The sequence below is a fragment of the Oryza sativa genome, chromosome 2, assembly GCF_034140825.1.
Source record: "Oryza sativa Japonica Group chromosome 2, ASM3414082v1".
Lineage (NCBI taxonomy): Eukaryota > Viridiplantae > Streptophyta > Magnoliopsida > Poales > Poaceae > Oryza > Oryza sativa.
Window position 1 is genome coordinate 15,240,037 of NC_089036.1, and position 10,237 is coordinate 15,250,273.

The window sequence follows — 10,237 nt, forward strand, 5'->3', positions numbered from 1 at the left end:
CCTCCTGATGACGACGAAGACAATGAGGGATTATCGTAGTCGGTGGTTCGACTCCTGGACCTACTACCTCGTCCTCGGGCCCTCTAGAAGTCTAGGGATCTCGAGTTTCGTTGTCGTCGTGTGATGTTGTGCTGTTGTTAACCTTTTCTGTTGTCGTCCTGATGTAATTAATCCTAGACGTTGTCGTCCTGTTGACAACGACGATCTAGCCAGTCTTGGTTGTCGCTATCACGACAATGTTGATTGTCGCGTTAGGTGTCATGAGATTGCTGTAACCGACTGGTCGAGGAACAGGAGTAGGCGTATCTCGATCACCTGAAGATGAATTTTTAGGTGGTGAGAGATCGCTATGATCTATTGGTCGAGGACCAGGTTTAGACGTACCTCGATCACCTATTGGCAACTGACAGGCATACGGAAACAAACCGTATTCGCGAAAGCATCTCTTGTTATCCGTGACTCCCCTTATCAATATTTTCCGTACTAACTTGGTCAATCCCGGTGTAAGATCATAGAGACATGGAGTTTTCGACAACGACAGATGGAGTTCAACGGTCCACAAGTGAATTTAAGTTGATAGGGGTACTAGAGTTGGTTATTACATGTGCATCTCATGTGGCCAGCATGACTCACATACCCAACTTATGGCATATCCGGATGTCTATTCGCAATCATGTCGGGTGATCAAGCCGACAATGCTTGCGAGGAATTATCCGTTAACAATCTTTCCTCAAATAGACCAGCCGTAGCCGGCGCTATACATGAGATAAGTCATCAGTCTTTGTTGGTAGGTTGGGTGCGACAACTCAGCATTTTCCGAGAACGTTCTCGATAATGGGGTGTACTCAACCACAACTTACTCGAGTGCTCGATTGTTCCTGAAAACATTTTCTAGAAGACAAGATATATAGCAGAGAATATCGAGCATGTACTGAAAAGACTGCATGTAACTTCTAATATTATCAGGATATAACAAGCAGATTAAATATCAGGCAATATGTAAACCGTAAATAAGCATGATTTATACATAAGGAAATAGAGCGAGCCCCTAGCATTAAACCGTAGTCAGCCTAACACCGGAAACACTCGTACAATAGATATCATATAAAAAACATGCTCTAGGTAAACTTAATAAAGTATGGATCTGACAATATTGTATTGATATGAAGAATAGGTACGATAAATCACATATAGAATATTGCGTACCTTTGTAGGTACATGCCGGATGTATCTACGAAATTAGTAGATTAATTTAAAAAATTAATCTCCTAATTACCTGATCGGTCTTATTTGCAGGCACGCGTCGACAAACCAATACATGCATCCCTGAGTACGTACTGATTCGGCACATTCGCATGCATGTGTATATCTCACGAGCAAGCAGTGCGTGGTGATCTTGGACAGTGATATATTCAACCTGAAAAAGGTGAACTATCATGTGCTTTCTTGCCACGTGCCGTCAGGATGGATGTTCTCACTATGCATCAGGGTCCAAAATTTGGATCCTAGTCGGAGTGTGCGATGTTGATTTCGGTTCCTCGAAGGCCGGCGTCCTAAACAGTTAGCGGCAATCACCGAGGTTACCAAAATCAATTGACGATGTCACTTACCGGGCAGTCGACGTCTTGAAGTTCGATCAATCTCGATAGATTGAATTGTTGATGGGGATGATTTCGATCTTGTCGGAAGATATACTCCGATCGGGTTAGATCTCCCTATAGTCGAAGTCATCGAGTAGCTTGTTGTTGGAAAATCTATCTCTTGGACCCATCTCGTCGAAATCTTAAAGCACCAAATTCCCCTACGTGGCGCGCCACTGTCGACATTTGATATCACGACTACGGTATTTGTATGGTATGAGGATCGTTGGTACCAGGGTATATGCGAGATTATGGTAAAAGAGATGAAAACAAGGATTTTTATACAGGTTCGGGCCCTTTATTTGACAGGTAATAGCCCTACTCCTGTTTACCGAAGCCGGTGTTGCTCATTTATTTATCTTAATCACACAAGTAGAATATTTGGGATAACCTATCTTGCCGTCATCGACATGGCGACTGGATAACCAACTCGTAGTCGACGTCAGGGTAGTCTACCTCCTCAAGTACGAACTCGTCGAGATCAGAAATGGCGCTAGATCTCTGTTGCCGGCTTCCGTAGGTACCGGATGAGGTATGTCTAGTCTTATCTCTGATGTTGATATCCGGTGGCACTACTACATAAAAGATTTTCCTATACGCCACCCTCTTTTAGTTGTAGGCAGCCTGTGAATGGAACCGCACGGGATAATCGAGCGACTGGTGCCGGGTGGACGCCAGCACGGGAAAATCGATTATTCCGTGCGGGCATCCTAATCCAACCATATGGGATAATCCTCATTATCCCGTGCGGTCGACTTAAGTGGACCGCACAGAAAAATTGATTTTCACGTGCGAGCTTTTTAAGTGGACCGCTCACAAAAATATAATATCCCTTCCTATTTTCCCTCTCACCCACTTCAAATTTTTTACACACTATCTCTTCATTTTCCCTATTTACTCCTCTCCTCCCCTTCCCTCTCTCTATCCTCTCTCTCTCCCTCTTTCCTCTCCACCCCTCCTCTCCTCACCGAGCGCACACGGGGCGTCCACCGCCGCCGATGGCGCGGGAGGCGACGCGGTGCTTGCTTGCGGAGGCACGCCGCCACGGCGGCTCGGCGATGACATGCCAGGCAGTGCGGCGAGCGATGGAGCCGCAGCCGCTCCCCCTCGACAACTACGACGACGGCACGATGGTGGCGAGCTCGCGGAGAGGCGGATCCGTCGTCGGTGGGCTCGAGGGAGGCAGATCTATCACCGGTGGGCTCGGGGGAGGCGGATCCGTCGGCGGGGGGCTCGCACGGCGAGGCGGCGCAGCGGAGGCGGAGTGCGCGACGGCCGCTACCGACGACGACGAGGAGGCGACGGCGGCGCTGCTGCCGCCGATCGACCACTCCTCCCCCTCCTCCCCACGCTCGCGCGAGGCGGCCTGGAGCAGCGCCCGCCCTCCCCACGCCCGAATCCGGCGCGGCGGCTGCCCCCTGCCCGGATCCGCCGATGTTGGCGGCCAGCGCGGCGGTGGCGGCGGGGTGCCCGGATCTAGGGTTAAGGTTTCAATTTTTATTTTCCCGTGCGGGCGACATTAGAACCCGCACGCGAAAATCGGATTTTCTCGTGCGGGGGCGCCACCCGCACGCGAAAATCGCGATTTTCCTAGACAGCCCGCTCCAGACGGGCGAATCTACTGCACGGGATAATCGAAACAACCGCACGCAAAAATAGCTTCTGTAGTAGTGCGGCGTGTGTTGGCTTGTGTGTATGTTGTGTCTTATGGCTTTGTGGCGTGTCCCTTCACCTCGTAGGGGGTTATATTTATACCCATAGATGCCCCCTTTCCAAGTAGAACTAGGGAGATAAATATGGATACGATCTTATACCCATAGATGCCCCCTTGTTCAAGTAGAACTAGGGAGATAAATATGGATACGATTCGATTAGTCCTTGTCGTTTCCATAGAGAACTCTTTTTGTCCTTCCTTATCTGGAACTCTTTCTATATACGAGGTTTGTTTCCGTATAAGATATGTTATGTGGTGGGACTTGCCGAGATTTAGTCAACTACTATTAGGTATGTGGTATGGATAACCCTAACACATATGTTCAAAGATTCAATGTCACGTTTTTCGAGATAAAAGTCTGAGAACTAAACCAGGCCTTAGATCGGTAAAATCAAACAATGTTAATTAATTAGCAGATACTTTTTCCGTTTCATAATATAAAGGATATTGGATGGATGTGACACATCCTATTATAATGAATCTGGAGCATTCATTATAATAGGATGTGTCACATCGTGTCCAGATTTATTATATTAGGATGTGTCACATCCATCTAATATCCCTTATATTATGGAATGGGGGGAGTACTCATATATAGGTGTAGCTCATATGATGCTATGAGTACTTATTTCGAACTAGCTAGCCACTAGTATATTTAACAGTTAAGAGCGAATTGCAAATGCACTGGATAATATTTTGTCGAGAAAATTTCGTAGCCAAACTGACCAAAAGTGTCGCGCTTGGAATTCAGTCGAACAGAAGCAACAGTATGATCGATAATTGTGCTCTCTGCACTGCTGCCTCACTAGATTTCGTAGTAAATCCTTTATTTCTATTTATCTATGAATGCATATATATATAGTATAAATTGAACTTCATAACAATTAACAAGAACCCAGCCCTGGTGTGCCAGGTTCTTTATCCTGCATCCATACTAGTTACTGCTGTCTAGTAGTACTATTTTTTAGCGAAATTAGACTACAGTTGTTTTTACAAAATTAGATGCAACATAACTCTATCTACTAGCAACAAATGGGTCAGATTCTATCAAACAGACAAATGTAGGCCCTATTTAGATCCCACCACAAAACTTTATACCTGTCACATCGAACGATTAAACACATGTATGAAGTATTAAATATAGGCTACAGAATAACTAATAGTACAGATTACGACTAATTTGCGAGACGAATCTTTTAAGCCTAATTGCTCCATGATTTGACAATATGGTGCTACAGTAAACATTTGCTAATGACGAATTAATTAGGCATAATAAATTCATCTCGAGGTTTACTAACTGATTCTGTAATTAGTTATTTTATTAGTACCCGAACACCACATACGACAACCTATATAATACACACGCCAAAACTTTACCCCTAAATCTAAACAACCCGGTAGATGAAAGGAGAATTTTATTTCAGTTGGTACGTGCCAATTAAGTGGCAGAGTTTGAATAAGCTCACTGGTGGAGAAACCATTTGTAGTCCCGGTTCGTAACCCCCTTTAGTCGCAGTTTTCAAACCGGGACTACCAATCCAGGACTAAAGATCGCTATCTTTAGTCCCGGGTAAAATAACCGGGACTAAAGATTGATCTTTAGTCCCAGTTGGTAACACCAACCGGGACTAACGATGGCTCAGCCACGTGGACTAAAGATCGAGCTGACCTTTTTTTTATTTGCATGGCCCTGTTGCTGCATGGTTTATATATATATATATATATATATATATATATATATATATATATATATATATATATATATATATATATATATATATATAAACCATGCATATATATGCATAATATATATATATATATATATGTATGTATATATAGATATATATATATATGTATGTATATATAGATATATTATATTTATATATGTTTCAATACATATACATGCATAATATATTTGTATTTATACATATATATATGTTATGCAAATGCATATGTATATATATATTAAAGCGCTTAACATTTTATGTGCATATATATATGACCAAAATATATATTTACACTAAAGTAAATGTGTACATGCATATAGAAAAATAGACATGTATTAATTACAATTCATTATGATGTCCGAGCTAGCTACGACTTCGACGTAGTAGTAGGCGTTATCTCAGAAGCTAACGACCTATGAATTGTATTTCTCTCGGGATCAAGGATTTGTTCGTTGATGAATCCCATGAGTTGTTCTTGAACCGCCGCGATAAATTACTTGTGTGTGAGGTTATCCCTCATGCGAATAACCTATATGAATTAATTAGTCAACAACAAATCGATACGTACCCAATGAAATTTTGAATTTATTTGTATGTACATCGAGCTCTCTTGTGGTGATGATTTGGTATGCAAGGCAGTAGCAATACTCGCACACGTAGTAGCCGCACAAGTTAGTTCCCTGGGCTTGCTTTTGCGCACTATATATATATGACAAACGGCGAGAGATCTAATTAATATACACTTGTATGTATTTGAATTGGAGATTCAATATAAATGTAGAGCAGGTGTACTCACAGGAAATTTAAACTTTCGCCTAAGTCTTTCTCTCCAATTGCCGCGGACCAAACGACGGAACCGATACCAAGCCCTACATGGAGTTTAAAGCTATGATTCGTAGTAGCAATTAATTATAACAAGATTCGTAATTAACATTGAACTTATGACAGTACCTGTCTATAAGTTCAAAAACCTTGTCAAACGTAGACTCTTTTTTATCCATTGAGTCATATACGTTAACTACGCAGGCCTCCAAGTCGAAGAGTAAAAGGACCCAGTGGAATGTGCAATGTGCGTCGGATGCATTACATATGAAACACTTAGCTTGTTCGTACGGGAATGAAATTTGGTAGGAAGACAGTAAAAACTAACTCTGTGTTGTATGGCAATAGTATGAACATCTTGTAATGCTGCGCCTTCAGGAGATGGACGAGATTGTCCTCTGTGGCTTGCGGATACTGGTCGAGCATTGTGATGTTTACTTTCCGAGGGTCGATGAATCCAGTATCGAAAACCCCCCACCGTCGGGCCCTTTGAATCTCCATTCTACAACGATAAAAGGAAGTATATATTATATATGGTGTACTTATATACAAGGACCTAATTAATTATTAAAGAAAACGTAATAAGAAATCTAACTGAACGATACTTACAAAGTCCAACAACTCATAATAGAGACATCGAGGGCGTCCAGCTGGTATAGTTCGTAGATACCCTTGAAATTGATCCAGAGAATATCTTCTCCTTGCAAGAAGTCCGTGTCCCTGATCATCGCTCCGATCATCTCTCTACCGGTGGCGCTTATCTCCATGTACAGTTGATGGAATTTGTACATTTGTGTCGGTAGGGACTGCAGCTGCTTAGGCTTGACAAGCGGTTTACTGAGTTCGTACATGTATTTCACTTCCACCTTTTCGATTGGCGCGCCTCGTAGCAATTGATCCGTAGTTAACCTGGTGTCATTAATAAAATCTTGTATTCCAAATTCTTCACCGGTCACCAACGGCTCGATCTCCTGGTTTGGTTGCTCTCCAAGCTGAGGGACTGGTTTGGACTTTCCAGAAGATGCTTTCTTAAGTGTTCGCTCATAGTCCGCCGATAGCTTTATGGCCTCCTTGGCAGGTGCAGACATACCCCTGAAGAAGTTCCTGACACTCGGGTCTATAGGAATCTTCTTTTCTGAACTTCGAGGCTTCAATTGTCTCCTTACTTCTGATGCCACATAAGCATCAGGCTCCTCTTGCGTGCAATCGTACCCCGGGTCCTTGTTTTTGGCGGCGTCAACTTTCGCCTTCTTCGTTGCCCTTGTGGGGGCAGGCGGTGGAGCTTGGGGGGCCCTTGACTTGGAAGGTGCCAGACGAGGAGCTTGCGGAGGAGTCGGTGCAGGAGCCTGAGGAGGAGTCGGTGCAGGAGCCTGAGGTGGAGACGGTGCTGGAGCATGAGGAGAAGACGGTGCAAAAGCCTGAGGAGGAGATAGTGCACGAGACGCCGGTAGTCACCCAGGGAGGATGATGTACCGCTTGCGCCATAGTATAATGGTGTGGCTTGTGTCTCGTAGATGCGTCTCACCGTCTCCTACAGGGTAGTCCAACTCGAGGTCCTCGTACGTGGCTTTCACCAACTCAACTTCGACCTTGGAGTATTCTGCTGGAATCGGCCTGCAGTGTTAAGTCCCTGAAGGGTCCGTTGGGATGGCCATGCCTGACGCCACCTTCACGTGGTGAGAGGTTATTTATTCGTAATCAACATATATCAGCAGCAATTTGCGGAATGGACAAGTCTAAAATCTATAAACTACGAACTTACCTTTATTGATAAGTTCTTGAAGGGAATATGCAGCTCACATGGTGTCCGCTGAGTGATGTCATCAACGGGGCAGGTGGTTTCGTCCTGGGTTTGCATGGTGTCCATGCTATGTGATCCTACCTGCCCCGTTGAGGCGCAGCTGCTTCGATTGCCTGAAGGGCTGACCATTGCAGGAGAAATGTACGGCTGGGGATCCTGGGACTGATGTGCGGCCATGCGTTCATCCACCTTCCTTGCCACCTCCTCTTGCATGCTGAGCTCGTAGCTCGATACCCTTTACTCAAGATCTGCAATCTTCGCCTCGGTATCTCTCTTGCTCCTCATCCAACTCCTGTACGTCTGGATGCCCTCCTTGAATCCAATCTTCTAAGGAATCGCCCCTTTCCCTCGTGTTCGTCCTGGATGCTCGGGAGTCTTCAGGGCGAGTGACAGCTCGTCCTTCTCTCTGTTGGGTCGGAACGTGCCCTGAGAAGAGGCTTCCACTGCGTCCGTTAGTCGACTCGCAGCCTCGCGTATCTGATCGCTGAAGACTAGGGAGCCATCAACTAGGTTGAGCGTTCCACCATGAGCATAGTACCAGAACTTCGATCAATCCGGCCATTTAGCCGTGGTCGGTTCGATACCCCTCTCAAGCAAGCTTGCCTCCATCTCCTCCCACTTCGGCATCTCGATGTTATAGCCGCCTGATCCCAAGTGGTGATGGTACTTCTTCTTGGCGGCATTTTCTTTGTTTCTTTCCATCATCGCTTGCCCTTGTTGACTTGTCTTATAAGCAACGAACTCATCCCAGTGATCCCTTAGCTTTGGGAATGTGTCGAAGTTCGGTGTCTGCCCCTTCAGGATGTATTTCTGGTACAGATCTCCCTTGAAGCTCTGAAACTGTTCTGCCATTTTCTTTAGAGTCCACCTTTTCACTATGTTCTCTGTACCCGCGGGAAGGGTGAATGTCTCGAGCATTGTGGTCCACAGCATCTCTTTCTCCGAATCTGGGACAAAGCTCTCATGATCTCTGCGTGCCCTTGTTCTGCGCCAGGACACCGTACTGACAGGCACGTTATCCCGGACAACCCAACCGCTGTGTCGTACGTAGTTCTTGGCTGCTTCTGCCGGGGCACTAGGTCGGCCGTCTTCGTCCACTTTCGTTATGATGTGCCGACCCTCTAGCTTCTTCACGGCACCTCATTGTCCGCGTGCCCTCTTCTGTCCAACGGAGGGTTGACTTCCACTAGCCTCCTCCTCCTCGTTCCCCTCCGCATCCCTCTCCACGTTTCCCTCTTGGTTCCCCTCCGCATCGCTCTCCACGTTCCCTTCCTCGTTCAAGTACTGGTTTGGATCCTCGTTCCCCTCTTCTTCGTTCCAGTACTAGTTGCTTCCATCTGTGATTATATCGTACAATATCTGTTCCTCTTCGCGATCAGCCATTTGTTCATACAAGAAATATTTGCCAAGTCTATAGGTCATATTTGCTTTAACAATCATATATGCTAACAATCATATATGCTAAGTCTAAGTGTAGTATATTAGAACCCTAGATAATCATTAAAACTGTACTAATCTTGTATTAGAACTCTAACAATCATATATGCTAAGCCTAAGTGTCGTATAGTAGAACCCTAGATAATCATATATGCTAAGTCTAATTACAAATATAATAATCTTATATTAAAACTCAAATAATCTTGTATTAAAACTCTAATAATCTTATATTAAAAATCTAATAGTCATATATGCTAAGTCTAAGTGTCGTATATTAGAACACTAGATAATCAATAAAACTGTACTAATCTTGTATTAAAACTAACTCTAACAATTTTATATGCTAAGCCTAAGTGTCGTATATTAGAACCCTAGATAATCATATATGCTAAGTCTAAGTGTTGTACATTAGAACCCTAGATAATCATATATGCTATGTCTAAGTGTTGTATATTAAATCTAATAGTCTTAATTACATTAAAAATCTAACAATCATATCTTTACATCACTTGCCTACGCGAATTCCTTCGAGGGCTAGCTACCACTCCGGCTTGAGGGACGACGACGATGACGTCTTTTCCGTAACATACAAAAAAATGTATTAGTCTAAACGCAAAGTAACATATATTGTATTTCACGTAGTGTCATATAAAGCGACCGTTCACGTTTCATTCACATTCGTTCACGTTTCATTCACGTTCGTTCACGTTCGCGGTCTCGTTACATTCACGTTTCATTCACGATCATTCACGTTCACGTTCTCATTAAGTGCACGTTTCGTTCACGTACGTTCATTCATGTTAACGTACGTTAAGTTCACGTTTCGTTCACGTACGTTCATTCGTTCATGTTCGTTCACATTCACGTTAAGTTCACGTTCGTTCACGTTCGCGTTCTCGTTAAGTTCACGTTTCGTTCATGTTAACATATGTTAAGTTCATGTTTCGTTCACGTACGTTCGTTCGTTCACGATTGTTCGTTAACGTTCGTTCACGTTTCATTCACGTTCGTTCTCGTTAAGTTCACGTTTCGTTCACGTTGCGGAAGCGGAGCGGCGGCGTGGCGGCGCAGCTGCGGCTTGGCGCGGTGGCGGCGT